Genomic DNA, 19,141 nt, shown 5'->3' with positions numbered 1-19,141 from the left:
AGTCCAATCTCCTACATACATTTATTTTTAAAATATCTTTCATGAGCACTCTTTCCTCTCTATTCACTTTATTCTTATCACAACCTAGAATTACATAAAAGAAAACTACAATAATTTATCAGACTATCACTGAATCCACTTGCACGCTCTCTCACACACACATTTACATAGGGAAATCTCCCAATTTTTTCTAATCATTAACTGAAAATATAAGCAGGACCCTGTCTTTCCTTCACAAAGTCTTTTCCTATGTAGATTCCAAGAAATCTGAGAAAGCAATGTGCTCTATTCTGTGTTTACAAATGTAACTTAGATTTCTTTGTGCTATGAATCTTTCATTTAGAACAATCTATTTATTCTTTAAATAGTCCCTCATGAGTTTCCTTATGCCTTGAAGACTCTTCTCTCTCCTGGCCACATGGTTTAGAATGTCACACATCTTTCTCTTTAAAGTCCATTTCAATGCACTTTCTCAGACATGGAGTGGAATTGTGTGTTATCCAACTCAGAAATTTCCAACCAGTAAGTGGGACTGGTGAATTTCATACCATGTATTCTTCTGAGGGTTATATTTTCTTTAGTGGAGATTCCAAGCCAATCTCTCCATCAACACTATTGAATATGAAAATTGTTAATATCCAATAATGTCTAAACAATGCTCATGAAAAGGCACTAGTCAGTTATATTATGGGGAGGCATAGAATGTATGGAAAACTATTTAAATAGTATATTTATGGAAAGCAGCATATCTTACACTTAGATTTCCTTATACCTGGCATAAGATATTTTATTAGAAGGCATTAAAGTAGTAATATATTATAAATATTACCCAAACAAATTTATACTATAGGTTCAATTAATGTCTAAATATGTGCTTTTAAATATTGATATATATTGTGAGCATAAAAATTTTAATATTCCTTACTTTATGATACTATGAGATATAAAAAGGCCAATTTTTCTACAGATATAATACATTATGTAGGAAGTAAACATGAGCAATGCTTGTAAACATGGAAGCACCATTCAATTATATATTATACGTACAATAGATTGAGATATATTCTATAGTACTGTGACACATCAAAGTCAACCCTGGCATGAATTTGTTGTGTTCAAATATACCTCAGAAAATGATACAAAGTGCGGAATGAAATGTAAAAGTAAATCAAGGTATGCAATATTATAGCAATATTTTTAGCATGCAAACATGCCAATATGAGTTTTGATTTAGTCACCTCATAAAATAGCAGCATCAAAACTGTCAACATTCATATAAAAGTTCTTCAAAGAAAATTGAGATTTTATAGGAAATTGTGAGGTGGCATCATTCATTTTGAATGATAAATAAATCAATCTTTGAGAACTGATAGAAGGTTGCCACTATTTCAGTGCAACATACTGTAGTTATGTTCTTTAGTATTCATTATGCATTTTCTTGTGGTAATGTCACAACAAAACTTTCTGATCTGGGCAAAACCTATTTGTAGGTAATTTATTTGGCACTTTTGTATGTGTTTGTGTATGTGTGTATGCTCAGCACCTAAGTCATGTACAATTTATTTAAATTGTAAAGGTTATTAAACAAAATCTATTAGTGATATTTAGCACATTTAAATGTAAACTGTTATTTTACTGAAGATATTGCATAATTCTAGCCCATATTCTATTCCTTTTTAATAGAAAAATTGTATGGATTTATATTGAATCATGTTATCAGCTGAGCTGATAATTTATCAAATAGTTGTTAACAGATGTGTATTTAGGGATCCACTACCCCAAACAAAACAAAAGTCAATCTCCAAATGAACCAGCTAAAACAAAAGCAAATTTAAAATATGCCACTCAATTTTCACTTAATGGCCTTTATTATATCACTGTAAACTAGTTATAAAACCATATGCTGTGAGAGAGAAAAGAATTTCAGCAATAGAAGCCAAAACAGGGAACTCTTTTCAAGTCTAAATGACAAAGTTCTTTCTTTGGTCATGAACAATAACAAGAAAAACTTTCCATTACTCTGTATATTTTAAAATACCAATTTGCATTTCAAAACTGATTTAATACTCTGTCTTTAAATAATAATGATCCATAAGTTTTATTTTGTTTTAAATAATAGTAAATGGTATTAAAATTAAAATTAATGGCTACTTTGAAAATCCATGTTGCTACAAAAGAAAATTTTCAAACTTACCATTTATTGCTAAAGTCCATTAATCTTAAAACAAACAAACAAACAAAAACACACACACAAAAAAAACTTGCCCTGGCAGGGGGTGGCTTCGATTCCCAGGCAGGGTACATGCCTTGGCTTATTTTGCTTAGCATGATACTCTCTAGGTCCCTCCATGCTGTCTCAAAGTGTAAGAGATCTTTCTTTTTTTACTGCTGCATAGTATTCCATGATGTAAATGTACCACAGCTTTTTTTATCCACTCATCTACTGATGGGCACTTGGGTTGTTTCCATATCTTAGCTATTATAAATTGTGCTGCTATGAAAATTAGGGTGCATATATTCTTTCTGTTTGGTGTTTTGGAATTCTTAGGATATATTCCTAGAAGTGGGATCACTGGGTCAAATGGCAGTTCCATTTTTAATTTTTTGAGGATACTCCATACTGTTTTCCATAATGGCTTCACCAGTCTGCATTCCTACCAGCAGTATACTAGGGTTCTCTTTTCTCCATATCATGTCCAGCACTTGTTATTTGTTGATTTGTTGATGGTAACCATTCTAACAGGTGTGAGTTGATACCTAACTGTTGTTTTAATTTGCATCTTTCTGATGATCAGTGACTTTGAGCATTTTTTCATATGTCTGTTGGCTGTAGAATATACATTCTTCTCAAGTACACATGGGTTATTCTCAAAGATAAACCACATGTTACGACACAAAACAAGTCTCTACAAGTTTAAGAAGATTGAATTCATACCAAACATCTTCTCAGATCACAGAGGAATGAAATTAGAAATCAACTACAGTAAAAACGCTGAAAAACATTCCAACACCTGGAGGCTAAATAGCATGTTATTAAACAATTAATAGGTTACCAATGAGATCAAGAAATAAAAACTTCCTGAAAACAAATGAAAATGAACTCACAACAACCCAAAATCTCTGGCACGCAGCAAAAGCAGTCCTAAGAGGGAAGTGCATAGCACTACAGACCTACCTCAAAAAATAAGAAAAATTAATAATAAACTTTTAACCCTACAACTTGAATTAGAAAGATAACAAGAAAAGCCCAAAAAAAAGTGGAAGGAAGGAAATAATAAAGATTAGAGCAGATATAAATGACATAGAGACTAAAAAAAGAAAAAATAGAAAAATCAATGAAACCAAGAGCTGGTTCTTTGAAAAGATAAACAAAATTGATGAACTGTTAGCCAAACTCATCAAGAAACAAAGAGAGAGGATCCGAGTAAATAAAATCAGAAACAACTCATCCCACAGAAATACAAAGGATTGTAAGAAAATACTACGAACTATTATATTCCAAGAAGCTGGACAATGTGGACGAAATGGTTGTCCTAGAAAAATGTAACCTGCCAAAACTGAATCAGGAAAAATAAAAAAAATAAAAAACCGAATAGGCCAATAACAACTGAAGAAACAGAAGCAGTAATCAAAAAACTCCAACCAAACAAAAGCCCTGGTCCAGATGGCTTCACAGAAGCATTTTACCAAACAAAGAACTAACACCTATACTCCTCAAACTATTCCAAAAATTTCAAAAGGAAGGGACACTTTATTAAATATAAAATTAGTTGTGGCCGGCTCAGTCCAGCATTATCTAATTCTAAAACCAGGTAAAGACATTACAAAGAAAAAAAAATCTCAGGCTAGTATCCGTGATGAACATAGATGCTAAAATCCTCAACAAAATATTAGCATATCGGATCCAGCAATATATTAAAAAGATTATACACCATGACCAAATGTTATTTATTCCATTCATGCAAGGCTGGTACAATATTCACAAATCAATAAATGTGATACATCACATAAACAACTTGTTGCTTTTACTTTTGAGGTCAAATTCAAAGATCATCACCAAGGCTTATGTCAAGGGAAGTTTAAGGTTTCTGTATTATATTAAAGTCTTTAGTTTATGTTGAGTTAATTTTTGTGTATAGTTAGTTTCATTCTTTCACATATAGCTGTCCAGTTTTCCCAGTACCATTTATTGAAAAGACTGTCCTTTCCCCATTGTATGTTTTTGACTTCTTTGCATAAATTTATCTTATATGTGTGGGTTTATTTCTGGGCTGTCTATTTTGTTCCATTGATTGATGTGTTTGTTTTTATGCCAATGTCATATTGTTTTAACTACTAAAGCTTTGTAATAAAATGCGAAATCAAAAAGTGTGATGCTTCAAGCTTTGTTCTTCTTTCTCAAAAATGCTTTAGTTATTTGGGGTCTTTTGTAGTTCTATATAAATTTTAGGATTGTTTTATTTCTCTGAAAATGCCTTTAAAATGTTGATAGGGATTGAATTGAACTTGTATATGGCTTTAAGTAATACAAGCATTTTAACAACATGAATTATTTCAATCCATGAACACAAAGTGTCTTTCTATTTGTATATTTTTATTTTATTTCTGTGAACAAGCTCTTACGGTTTTTGTTGTATAGATCTTTAACTTTCTTGGTTAAGATTGTTTCTTTTTTTTATGCTGATGCTGTTGAAATTGAGATAGTTTTCTTTATTTGATTTTCAGATGTTTTGCTATTAGTGTGTAGAAATGCAACCCATTTCTGAATATGGATTGTATATCCTGAAAGTTTATACAGTTTGTTAACTAGGTTCCGCAGTTTTTTTTTTTTAAATGAATCTTTGGGATTTTATGTACACACATATAAAATAATATCATCTCCAAGTAGTAACGTTTTAACCTACTCCTTTCCAATTGCTTGCTAGATATTTGTTTTGCCTAATTGCTGTTACTAGTACTTTCTGTGATATATTGAATGATTCAGGAAAGTGAGCATTCCTGACTTGTTCCAGAATTTTAAGTATAAAATTTTGAGTATAAAATTAGTTCTGGGCTTGTCATATATGGCCTTTATTATGTTGATGTGCTTTCCCTCTATACCTGCTTTGTTGAGAGTTTTTATCATAAAAGTATATTGAACTATGTCAAATGCTTTTCCTGCAATTATTGTTCTGACTGACCTATAGATGTTGAACTATTCTGTATCCCTGGAATAAAACCACTTGAGCCATGTTTGTCATCATTTAAATGTGTTGTTAAAATTTGGTTGCTAATATTTTGTTGAGGATTTTTGTATTTATTCTTGCGTTACCCTTCTCTGGTTTTGAATTAAGGTAATGTTAAGCTCATAATACAAGTTTATAAGATATCATTTCTCTTTCATTTTTTGAAGGGTTTGAGAAGGATTGATGTTAATTATTTTTTTTGAATTTATAATTCACTGGTACCAGATTTTTCTTTGTTGAGAAATTTTTTATTAGTGATTCAATATTCTTATTAGTTTCGATCTAATCAGATTATCTGTTTCATCATGATTCATTGTTTGTAGAATATATGTTTCTAGAAATGTATCCATTTCTTCTAGGTTGATTTATTTGTTAGTATGTGATTGTCAATAGCAATCTCTTATGATCCTTTGCACTTCTGTGGTATTAGTTGTACTATCTCCTGTTTCATTTTTTTTTTTTTTTCTTGGTCAGTCATTCTAAAAGTTTGCCAATTTGTTAATCTTTTAAATGACCAGATCTTAGTTTTATTGACTATTTATATTATTTGTCTCTATTTTATTTATTTCTGTTTCAGTCTTGTTATTTTCTTTGTTCTACTTAATTTTGGCTGTTTGTCTTCTTTCTCTAGTTCCTTGAGGTATAAAGTTAGTTTTTTTTTCCCTTTTGAGATATTTATTCTTTCTTGAATTAAGCATTTATCATTAAGAACTACTTTTGCTGTATCTCATTAATTTTGGTATGTTATATTTCCAGTGTTGTTTTTTTTTTTTGTCTCAATGTACATTTTATTTATTTCTCTTGGTTTCTGCCTTGGTCCATTGGTTGTTCAGTAGCATGCCATTTATTCTCCACCTATTTGTGAATTTTCCTGTTATCTTTGTGTAATTGATTTCTAGTTTCATACTACTGCAGTAAAAAAAATGTGTTTTATATGATTTCAGTCCTCTTTAATTTATTAAGACTTTTTGTAGCCTTAACATGATCTATCCTGGAAAATGTTCCAAGTGTATTTGAGGGGAATATATATTTAGATCCTTTTGGGTGGAATATTCTGTATATATCTGTAAGGTTCATGATGTCTAATGTGTTGTTTATGGCTGATGTTCCCATATTGATTTTCTGTCTGATGATGTAGCCATTGATGCTGGTGGGGTATTAAATTATTTTACTATTATTGAGTTGCTGTTTTACCTCTTTCTTTAGGTCTGTTATTATTAGCATTTTTAACTTATGTGCTTTTATGTTAGCTGCATTAATATTTACAAATGTCTTCAAACCTATGAACACAAGCAGAAGTTCTATGTTGTACTTTTGAGGTAGAATTCCTCCTTCTTGGGAAACCTCAGTCTTTTTTCTTAAGACCTTCAACTAATTGGATGAGATCTACCTGCATTATAAAGGGTAATCTCCTTGACTGGCAGTCCAATGAATTGTAAAAAGTATCTTCACAGGTACATCAAGACTAGTGTTTGATCACACTATCATATCTACCATCATCAATTTATAAGTGAACGTGTTCCTCTTTAACAGTAATAACCTTTAGATATGTAATTTTTTTTCTTTTCTCCCTGAAAGATTATATTGTTTTACATTTGAAAGTATACTGATCATCAAATTATGATAATAAACTGTATTTTAAGTTTTAAGTTTCATGTGATCAAAGCCTTTAGGTCTTAAAAATTTTTCCTAAGTTGGAACTTTAAATATTTATAGTGTAATTTATGAAATACTATAGAGAATAAATTGATTAATTTCTTAAAAATAAAAAGGCAATTTTTAAAATTTATTTTTAATAGACTAAGCTGTTTAACTGTTAGTTCATGTGTTCAGAATTGATTACTAGATGTAAGATTTTTATGTATTACTAAGATTCAATGGAAAAATAGTTAGTGCAAAGATGGTTGGGATCACTAGTGAAGTTTATGAAAGAGTATTAATGATTTTTGCTAAGTGTATTATTAATAGAGGTTACATAGATGCACATTAAGTTTATCTAAAATAATAAGGATAATAATAAAAAAGCAGAAAGGTTTTTTCAAGTGATTTCAAGAGACTTACTCCCTAGGGTATTTCAGTTATAGGGAAGAACCAACACAGATGTCTAAGCTGGAGGCATAGCTGGTTTGGATGAAGAAGCAAAGAAACCAATGTGCTTTAGAAGAGTGTCTGTGAGATGAGTTCTAATCTATATGTATAAAAGCCTAAGGAATCGAACGACCAAATGACTGAATGACCGGTCAACAGGTCAACCGGTCAACAGGTCAACCAGTCATTATGACACGCACCGACCACCAGGGGGCAGACGCTCAATGCATGAGCTGCCCCCTGGTGGTCAGTGTGCTCCCATAGTCAACCTCCTACGGTTCCTCCCCCGTAGCATGGTTGGACCCCATCGCCAGCAAGGGACCCCACCTGTACAGGAATTCGTGCACTGGGCCTCTAGTAGTTTATAAATCATGTTGTGGCTAGTAGGCCATTTTAAGGATTTAGATTTTATGAAGAAATTTTCATAGTGTTGACGTGATCTGATTTGACATTTTAATAGGGTATGTCTTGCAACTGTGTAGAAAATAGATGGGGAGCAAAGGTTAAGGCTAGGAGAGCATTCACAATGATATCACAATAACCCAGGTGAGAGATGGCAGTTAAACAGAACAAATTGTTAACAGTGGCAGTAGTGGGAACTGATTGGAATAATAGTATGTTCTGACAGAATTTACAGGTGGAGTATGATGGAAAGAGAAGTATCAAGAGTTTTACAAATGTTTTAATGTGAGAATCTAAGAGGGTGAGTGAACATTAACTGAGATAGGGAAGATTTCAAAAGAAGAAAGCTTGAGCCATATCCAGTACTTTTATTAACATAAGGAACACAGAAATAATATTGAGAGACAATTAACTACAAAATTATATTGCTAAACTGAGAGAAATAATTTTCTATTAATGTGATAGACAACAGCCTAATACAATGAATAAACAGATGATGTATTATAGAATTGTACACCTGAAAGCTATATAATTTTTAACCAATGTAATCCCAGTAAATTCAGTAAAAAAGAAAAGAGCTCATATATATATATATATATATATATATATATATATATATATATATATATCCTATATAATAAAACCCTAATATGCAAATTGACCAAATGGTGGAATGACCAACGGAAAGACCGGTTGCTATGACATGAACTGACCAACAGGGGCAGATGTTCAACACAGGAGCTGCCCCCCAGAGGGAGGCCACCTGCATGCAGGCCTGGCTGAGGGATCACCCCCCATCCCCCGCACTAATTTCAGGCACGGGCCTCTAATATACATATATCTCAACCATTCTGTTGTTCGATCAATATTCAATTCACATACATGGAAAGTAAATTTTAAAAATGATAACAATTCAAGATAAACACAATGTATTGTAAAAGCAAAATGCAAATACTTACCTAATTTTCATACTGGTGTGTGTGTATATGTGACTGTGTGTGTGTGTGTGTGTGTGTGTGTGTGTCTATTATTGATTATATCCAATTCCAGGAAAAAATGGTGAGATAAAATGAGTGCACTTAGGGGATTTCACCCGGGAAGAAACCAGAAGGCAGGACTGGTGGGATCCTGCTGTTTCCCACCGAGCTTCAGGAGGCTTTTCTGGCCACCTCTTTCCCTCCAGCCCTGTGCCAGAGACCAGGCGGTGAGGAGCGTGGTTGTTACCCTCAGACCTGGGTGGACACGGGTGACTGAGACCATAGGACACCAGGGAAACCAAGTCCTGGAAGACCTGAGGCCAGCCTGAGCTGAACCAGTGTGGAAGGAAGACATCTTCAGATGATACCACTGTCTGCCTAAAGGTGTGTTAACTCGAACCTTTGGGAATTTCGATGTGGCACCAACACCCCCATCAAGTCTATTTCCAGGATCTATTTCAGAGCAACTTCACGGGATGAGCCTCCTTCTCCACACAGACTCCTGGAACTGGCATGCCAGAGCCGGAGGGGTGAAGCCTCGGCCATCGCTGCTCTGGAGTCGCTGCCCATGGAGCATGGAACTCTTCCCACCCTGTTCACTGTGGCCTTTGCCAGGAAGCACAGCAAAGTCCTGAAGGTGATGGTGCAGGCGTGGCCCTCCCCTGCCTCCCGCTGGGGGCCCTGATGATCAGCAGCTTACCACGATATCTTGCAGGCTGCGCTCGAAGGACTGGATGCCCTGCTTGCCCAGGAGACTCACCTAGGAGATGGGAACTGTAGTTGCAGAATTTACAGAAGAAAGTTCATCAGGAGTTCTGGATTGTGTGGGCCGGTACCAGGGCCGATGTGTGCTCACTGCTGGAGCCTGAGGCCCCGCAGCCCAAGAGGAAGAGGGGGAAAGTGAGCAGTTGAAGGGCGGGGCTAAATCCCCCTTTGGCCGCAGTGGAGATGTTAGTAGACCTTTGCATCAAGAAAGGTATCCTTGATGAGTCCCTCAGCTACCTTATTAAGAAAGTCAATGAGAGGAGAGGTTTGCTGAACCTTTGCTGTAAGAAGCTGAAGGTTTTTGCTGTGTTGAAGCGAAACAGTAACATCCTGAACATGGTGCAGCTCTACTCAGTCCAGGATTTGGAAGTAAATTTTCCCTGGAAGCTGTCTACTCTGAGGAAGTTCGTTCCTTACCTGGGCCAGATGGGTAGGCTGCACCGGTTCCTCCACTCCCACGTCTTTACGTCTTCTCGTACCACCTTGGAGCAGGGGGAGCAGTGTGTTAGCCTGGTCACCCTTCAGTCCCTCAGCCTGCCCCACCGCCAGGAGGTCTACTTGGACGATGTCTCCTTCTTCAGAGGCCGCCTGGACCAGATCCTCAGGTGCTTGAAGGTCCCCTTGGAGGTTCTGCCCATCACTAACTACGTGCTTTGAGAAAGAGACTTGGGACATCTCCAACACCTGAACGTTAGTCAGCTGGAAGACCTGCCTGCCCTGAGCCACTGCTCCCAGATCATGACCTTAAGCTTCTGTGAAAACCCCATCTCCATGACTGTCCTGGAGGAGCTGCTTCGCCACACCATCCGGCTGAGAGAAGCTGAACTGCGTGCTGTATACTGCCGCCCTGGACAGCTACGAGGAAACAAGCGGCACTGTCCACCTGGGCCGTTTTGCCCGGTTGCATGCCGCCCTGAAGTATATGCTGCAGGAGTTGGGGCGGCTTGGCATGGTCTGGTTCTATGCTTGCCCCTGTCCTCACTGTGGTTATAGAACCTTCTATAACCCAAATCCCATTCTGTGATCCTGTTCCATGTCTATCTCATAGGATTTACTTTGGGCACTTGGACACTGAAGCCCAGACATAAGTGTATCTTAAAGGAACACAGCAGCCACAGTTTCAGATAACTACTCAGTGGTGGGGGGAAATGCTGACAGGGGGGGGGGGGTGATGGTTTATTTGGGGAGATGGGTCCTGTAGAGTTAGAAATATGCACCTGAATCTCTAGGTGGTGGGGGGAGGGAACTGCGTTTTGACCCAGCAGCCTAACTTCTGGGAATACATTCTAAGAATCTGGAAACACCAGTCAGAAAGAATATATGCACCCCTATGCCCATAGCAGTGCAATTTACAATAGCTAAGATCTGGAAAAAGTCCAAGTGCCCATCAGAAGATGATGGATAAAAAACTTGTGGTATATTTATACAATTTTATTGATTTCAGAGAGGAAAAGAGAAGGAGAGAGAGATAGAAGCATCACTGATGAGGGAATCATTGATTGGCTGCCTCCTGCACGCCCCCCACTAGGGATCGAGCCCAAAACCTGGGCATGTGTCCTTGACCAGAATCGAACCTGGGACTTTGCAGTCTGCAGGCCGACACTCTATCCACTGAGCCAAACCGACTAGAGCTTGATTCACTTTTAGATAGCATGATTCTGCACTATATATATAATTCAGTAGTTTGCAGATTATTTTAAATAATAAACATTTTTAACTTTTATAATCAGAAAATAAAACAAAGCATTAAATTATATATTGCAACATAATATATTTAAAGAAATACAATAAATACATTTATGAATTTTAACATTAAAAATGTTGATACCAGAAGAAACAAAATCAAACATAAAAGAGGTTATCTTCTATATATCTATCTTTAGTCTGTTCTTATTATTTTCTGATTCCATGCTTGTTAATTTGTTTACTCAGTAAAATGTATATGTAACCCCAAATCAATAGTCATGTTATTTTCACACTCATTTGCAGATATTTTTCTAAGAGCAGCAAAAATTTGGCTCACATAATGCACACATTTTCAGCTGAAGCCAAACAGTGTGAAACTGTCTTCTTTCAGCTATCACATACAAAACAAGTGGACTTTTCATTATCTATTTAGTGACACATTTCCAGAATTTTTGTGTTTTTTGTTGGTGTTTTAGCTGTTTAAAATATACCCCAAACACAGCGCTGAAGTGCTACCTGTAAGAAGGCTGTTACATGTCTAACAGAAAAATTCTTACATTAGATAAGCTTTGTTCAGAAATGACGAACAGTGTTGTGGACCTTGAGTTCTATGTTAATGAATCAGCAATATACACTGAATGGCCAGATTATTAAGCATTCAGAGATCATAATAATCTGGCCACTCAGTGTATATCTTATATAATAAAAGGCTAATATGCAAATTGTCCCCTCGACCAGGAGTTAGACCAGCAGGCAGGCAGGCCAGCCAACCACCCATGTTCCCTCCCCCTGGCCAGGCTGGACCCTACCCATGCACGAATTCATGCACAGGGCCTCATACACACACACACACACACACACACACACACACACACTGAGTGGCCAGATTATTATGCTTTCAGAGATCATAATAATCTGGCAACTCAGTGTATATTAAACAATGTATCTTTAAGCAGAAACATGCCTAAAACAAGTAACCTATTGATTGGTTGTAAGCAAAGGTTCTCAGGAACCTAATCTATTTCTCTAGGAGCAATTCTTCAGTATATGTTAAATCTGGGCCTATAGAAATTTTCTTTTTTATTGTTGATAGTATTACAGATGTCTCCCATTTATTCCCCTTTTGCCCCACTTCACCCAACCTCCACCCCATTCCAGGACTTCTCCATACTATTGTCTGTGTGCATGGGTTATGCATATCTGTATATATCTTCTCTGGTTAATCTCTTTCTGTCCTCTCCCACTCCACCCCGACCCTGAGATCTATTATTCTGTTCCTGCATACAACTACAGTGCTGGCAGGAATGTGGAGAAAAGGGAACCCTTGTGCACAGTTGGTGGGAATGCAGACTGGTGCAGCCACTGTGGAAAACAGTTTCCTCAAAAAATTAAAAATGGAACTGCGGTTTGACCCAGCAACCCAACTTCTGAGAATACTTTCTAAGAATCTGTTAACACCAATCAGAAAGAATGTATGCACCCCTATGCCCATAGCAGTGCAATTTACAATAGCTAAGATATGGAAACTGTCCAAGTGCCCATCAAAAGATGGGGGATAAAAAGCTGTGGTTTTATTTATACAATGGGATACTGTGCAGCTGTAAAAAAAGAAAGATCTCTTACCCTTTGGTACAGCATGGAGGGCTGGGGAGACTATTATGCTGAGTGAAATAAGCCAGTTAGAGAAAGACAATTATCACATGATCTCACTTATATGTGGAATCTAATGAACAAAATAAACCAACGAACAAAATAGGTCCAAGGGTGTGGATGGCAATTTTCTTATAGCACATAACTACTACAAATAACAAGAAATTACTGTACCTATTTTCTATCTATCTAAATTTCCTATGACAGTAAAGTATTATTAAACACTAGAGGCCCGGTGCACAATATTTGTGCATGGGGTGGTGTGTCCCTCAGCCCAGCCTGCACCCTTTCCAATCTGTGACCCCTACCGGGATCAGGCCTAAATGGGCAGTCAGACATCCCTCTCACAATCCAGGACTGCTGGCCCCAACTGCTTGCAGGCCTGCATTCCTGATTGCCCCTAACCACTTCTGCCTGCCAGCCTGATCACCCCCTAACCACTCCCCTGCCAGCCTGATTGATGCCTAACTGCACCCCTGCCAGCCTATTTGCCCCTAACTGCCCTCCCCTGCCAGCCTGGTCACCCCTAACTGCTCTCCCCTGCATGCCTGGTCACCCCCAACTGCTCTCCCCTGCAGGCCTGGTCACCCCTAACTGCCCTCCCCTGCAGGCCTGGTCACCCCTAACTGCCCTCCCCAGCAGGCTTGATCGCCCCCAACTGCCATCCCTTGCAGACCTGGGTCCCTCCCAACTGACCTCCCCTGCTGGCCATCTTGTGGCGACCATCTTGTGACCACATGGGGGAAGCCATCTTTGACCACATGGGGGCAGCCATCTTGTGTGCTAGAGTGATGGCCAATTTGCATATTACTCTTTTATTAGATAGGATACCGGGAACTGTATTTTTGGATTAGCAGCCATGAAGAACTAATTAGGATTTCCATGAAGAGGCATCAGTTTTCCTGAATGGGAAGTTATGAGGAGTTACAGTTATTTTTGCCATCGATGAACTCCATACACAGGAATCTCTCATTCTGGAACATACAGTCAACCCTTATATAGTTAAGTATTTGCCATCATTGATGTTCCTGTATATTGATAAGTAGAAATACATACTTAGAATTTCTAGTATATTTGTGATTTAGATTCTAAGAAAACTGTCTTCTGGAGTGGACAGTCTTGATAATTGGGGAAATATATATACACAATAATCTTAAATACTGTATTCAAACTTTAATTACTTTCCTTTGGAAAAGAAATTCTGTCATTTCAGTTAGCTCTGAGTATCAATATTATAATAATTTCCTTGAATTAAACATGAATAAAAATCAATCTAGATAAGTTTTTCAATGTGGTAAAGTCTCACTATAACACACTATAACACAATTTATTTCAAAAAATGTAAAACTCATAGTTTCATGATTATTCCTCAAAATAATAGTTTTATCGTGCCCTAGCAAACTGTAAAAATGCAATAAATTTCACAAAATAAAATTAGAAATGCCCCCCTCACCCAGTAAGACTATCACATGACAAAATAAATAAAATGCTACTTTCTTCTAAATAACATATGTCATTGTAATCAATACGGCTTTTTAATAGCACACTGAAATGACACATTGCTTTGATGTTCTTACAAAGGTATTTGAAAAGTCAAAATAATATTTCTGAATACCTATTGTTTCTTTTTAACTATAGAAAGAAAAGCAACTGTTTAAAAAAGATTATTTAGCTGTATGCTTTTCAAAGTATAGTTACAAGGAAGACAGCATAATGCTGTTCAGTAAATGATTAATCGGCCTTGGAAATGAGCTATGTGCAAATCTGTTTTATGGACCAAAAAGGTCAAATTCAAAACAAAAACACATTGTTGTTGTTGTTACAGAAGTAAAACAATCTTTTAATTTAATTTTTGAAAAAAATACAGTAGTTTTTTTCCCCAAAATACTATAAGTCAAGTTAAAATTCCATTATTGCTAAACCCCACCTTCTTTAAGCTGTGGGAGTGGACTGTGTATTATTTTTTTCTACTATTTAGCTCTCTGTGTCTTGTATTCTTTGAATCAGACATAAGGAGATAAGTATTTAACTTGTAGCCTTTGCAGCATCAAGGGAAACTGTATTTTCCACACATAAAGTTGGAAAACAAGGAAGTGAAAACTTTCATCTTGGTATAACATAATGTACTTGTGGAAATGAGGTCCAAGAACAGGTCAAAGTCAGTATTACCTTGTTCCTTTCTTAAAACAAATTCATGTGATTTCTTTGTAATGTGGTAAAATGTGTTGAGGGTTTTGAAATTGTGCATGGCTTTCCCAGCATAAATAATCTTGTTTTCAATACTTCTATTGACTCTTTCAGAGGCAAAGATCAGGATATTAAAATAAGGAGAAAATGTGTTACTTTATCTGACAATTGTGAACAAATTTCAGAGTGATTATAAATTCAAATTACAATGTTAATGTACCAGCTAGAAATATTTGAGGAGAGTGATAAAATCTCCATGTAGTACTTTAACCAATTTCAGAGTTAGTCAATTGGGACACTAAATGAGTTGTTCGCAATGCATAGCTTAACCTTTCCACTTCATAGTATCAAGAGTGTGTCCTCATATTTGTGTTTCATGGTTGGAAAATGATTGCTAACAGAAAGGGGAAAGGAGAAAGAATGATCATGCTCCTGCATTGTGTCCCCTTTTAGTAAGACAGCAAACACCTTCCTTGAAACTCCTGCTCCCCCGTGGATACATGTTTTTGGTTATTGGTGGATAGTGTCAGTGGCAAATGTTTGAAAGAGAGGCTGGTGATCTGAGTAATGAGGTTTGTGATTACATATATTTATTAGGGGCAGAAAAAAATAGAGATCTGGATTTGAGTTCTTGAACATTCAGTATAAATTACTATTAATTTTGAGAGCTTGAATCTTTCTCAAGTGTGTCCAGAAAGAAAACAAAAACAAAGAAACCTACTCGTATGCTTGCTCTTACAAATTTCTAACTGTGCCAACCAGCGTAGTAAGTGATCATGAATTTGTCCCATTTCAATCAATAGTTTCAATTCATATCAATTATTTTATTCAATAATTTCGAATAAAATAATTGATATGATATAATAATATACTCAAGTTCTTGTTGAGGTTTTTGTTTGTTTTTGCTCAAATACTTTGTGACCAATTCTGTGATAGATAGAATAGTTTATTTGAAGAACCATTGACATTCATCTTGTCAAGGGTAGTTTTATACAAATGAGGAAATAAAACTATTGTACATATAAAATAATGCATTTATTAAAATTAGCATAAGATGGAGAAATGAGAAAATAAAATGTAAGTGATAAATGCAGTAGAATGCTAAGATGATAGATAGAAATATATATAGATATGGTTGTGCTGAGCTATAAATGTCAGGAGGTACTTGTGGAGATAGTAGGAATGAAGAAAGGGTATTCTGTGATTTTATAGATTATTTTGTGGTATAAGATTCACACTGTCTTAGCAAAAAGTTTTAATTTAACAAAGAGGAGGGAGGATGATCATCCATGGAACTTTTCAAATTGATTCAATTTCTTTTCTTTATAGAACTGAGAATCGTGTTTTGAATGAGATATTATTTAGTGTGTGAGTTTGGCTACCTTTCAAGTTTGTCTAGGAACAAAGCAAAAATCACTTTACTAGTTCATGTAAAATGTTGAATTTTGAAAACAAGAATGATCTTTTTAAGCACTAGAATGGAGAGTAGAGTATACTCTGAAACAGTTATAGAGACAGAGTGAACCTTGAGGAAGAAATTAAAATAATTCCAGATTAAATTAATGTCTGATCAAGTTGGTAGTTTAAAAGAAAAATAAGTAAAACAAGAGAAATCTTTCATAGGTCTACATTCTAGGATTACATAACATGTAATAGCCTTTGCTTTGGGGTATTCTGTAGTAGTAGCCTTAAAGAAGATTTAAAATTATTTGAAATGACAAACTCATATCTTAGACTGATTTAGTTATTGTTCTAAAAAAGTTGGGGTGCAATTATAACTATATGTACTTTCTTAAAAATTAGTAGATGATAATCAGATAGCAGAAATAATAAAAGTCAATAATGGCTTTTGCTTCTCTATGAAAAGATATATACTTTCTACCACAAGATGCACATTTCATGAATAAGTATAACAGACTACCAAGGATGACTGCAGGTTTCTCTTTTATAATGTAAGCTTTCTTAATAGAGTATTCAGACATTGGCTGTACTAGAAACACTCAAGAATTACTACAACAGAATAATTTATATGTTTATACTGAAATAGTGTTCTAATTGAGTGCACCAATCTAATACTGATTTTGAAATAAAAAAAAAAAACAACTAAATTCAAAAACATGTTTTTGAAAATCAGAAACTTATTTTCCCTGTTTTTAATTGTAAGATAGATACTTCTAGTGAACCTTCATTTTAGAAACTTTATTACTATAGTTACAAAACAAAACAAAATTATCTTCTCTGATACTGTGTTTTCATTTTAACTCTGAATAAATAAAAAATATTGGATTAATTACTTATAGAGATTTTGAGTCAATAGGATGAGAATAGGTCTAATAAATACGTTAAGCTATCTATAATCATTCAAAATAGACCCCAAAAAGTCTCTTGATCATAAAGATTTTTTATGTATTCTAAGACATGTCAGTGCACTTATGCAAAGCAACCAGGGATCTTTTTCTTTCATTTTATAGCAAATAAATGATAGGGAAAGAAAACATTGGGAAAATTACTGTCTTATATTGAGCTTGATAGAATGAATGGACATTAATCCAACATATATATTTGTATTCTAGATTATGTTAATATTGATTATTACTAGCTAGATTAAGTTAATATTCCAGTCTTGGTGATGTTGTGAATAAGGCATTCTTATTTCGAATGAGCTTACATTCTGAAGAGGGTAATTTAATTTGACAGAAAGAATTACTTCTAATTGATGTTAACATTTAAAAGAATCCTTTTTGGGGCACAGATGAATGATAAACAGTTTCTGTATAACAATATTAAACACTTTCCTTGATTGCAGCATCTAGGGATATGTGATTGTGTAAGAGTTTTATACCCTTTCCTTATGTAGTCCATATGATTCCCTAACTTTTAGTTCCCATATACCTGTGATACAGTTGTAGAGGTTTTATACTGAAACACATTCACTTATGCATTTATTTATTAGCTTGATCAGTCTTTCAACAAATATTTGCAGACTGATTAATAGGTGCCAATAAGAATTTAGCAATAAGAATCCATTCCTTTCTAAGAATAGTGCAAAAGGTGGAGTCAGATATATTGGTGTTCAAGCCTAAATTCCACAATTTACAAGCTGGTAGTTATAACTTAGGGTAAGTTGCATAACATTTCTGTCCTTAAATATGTACTTTAATATATTCACAGGATTATTAGAAGCCTTAAATGATAAAAGATATATGGAGTATGACAGAGCTCTCAGTATATGATAGGTATGCAACAAAGCTTTGAGATAATCCACCTAAGAAAGATTTATTTACAAAGACAACAACAATTTAATGAGAAAGCAGTAAGGAAATTTTGAATTTATTTTTCAGGCCCAGCTGCTTATTTGTCATGTAACTGTGGTGATACCAGTTAAAAATTCTAGGCCATAATTTCTCATCTGTTAGATAGAAAATGTAGTTTAGCATCCAGTTTCACAAACTCAAGTAGTTATTGCAATATCACCAAAGAAAAGGATGGTTAAAATAATTTACAAACAATGAAACAATATATAATTTTAAAAGTTTTATACGTTTTGTTTTCTTTTTTTTCTCTTAATTCAGTATTTCAAAATTACATATTTCAAATTTAAAACAATTCTGATTTTTTTTAATATTTTAAAAATTAAATTTATTGGGGTGCCATTGGTTAGTAAGACTATATGAGTTTCATGTGTTCAATTCTATGATACATAATCTGTATATTGCAGAGTGTGCTCACTACTCAAAGTCAAACCATCTTCTATCACCATATATTTGACCCCCTTTACTCTTTATTTCTCCCCTAACTCCCTTCCCTCTGGGAACCACCATATTGTTGGCCTTGTCTATGAGTTTTCGTTTGTTTGTTTTTCTTTGTTCATTTGTTGTTTTCATTTTATATAACATAAATGAGTGACATAATATGGTTCTTTTTCTGTCTGACTAATTCTGCTTTGTGTGGTATTCTCAAGATCCATCCATGTTGTTTCAAATGGTAGTATTCCATCTTTTCTTGTAGCTGAGTAGAATTCCATTGTGTATATGCACCACATCTTCTTTATCCAATTATCTAGTGAAGGACACTTTGTTTCCATAACTTGGCCACTGTGAATAACACTGCAATGAACATAATAGTGCATATATCTTTGCAAATAAATGTTTTCAAATTTTT

The 19,141-nt window shown here is 35.1% G+C and overlaps 1 pseudogene across 1 annotated transcript; it reads left to right on the top strand.

Moving 5' to 3' along the window:
* Nucleotides 1–478: 478 nt before the first annotated feature.
* Nucleotides 479–10,114, top strand: LOC308241206 (melanoma antigen preferentially expressed in tumors-like; annotated as a pseudogene). Its single transcript has 2 exons — nucleotides 479–522; nucleotides 9,077–10,114. The product of its transcript is annotated as a melanoma antigen preferentially expressed in tumors-like (transcript).
* Nucleotides 10,115–19,141: the final 9,027 nt, after the last annotated feature.

Source organism: Plecotus auritus (genome assembly GCF_963455305.1).
Source record: "Plecotus auritus genome assembly, chromosome: 2".
NCBI classification, from domain to species: domain Eukaryota; kingdom Metazoa; phylum Chordata; class Mammalia; order Chiroptera; family Vespertilionidae; genus Plecotus; species Plecotus auritus.
Note: the sequence above shows the minus strand (reverse complement) of the source record. Positions and strands in the feature narration are given on the sequence as shown.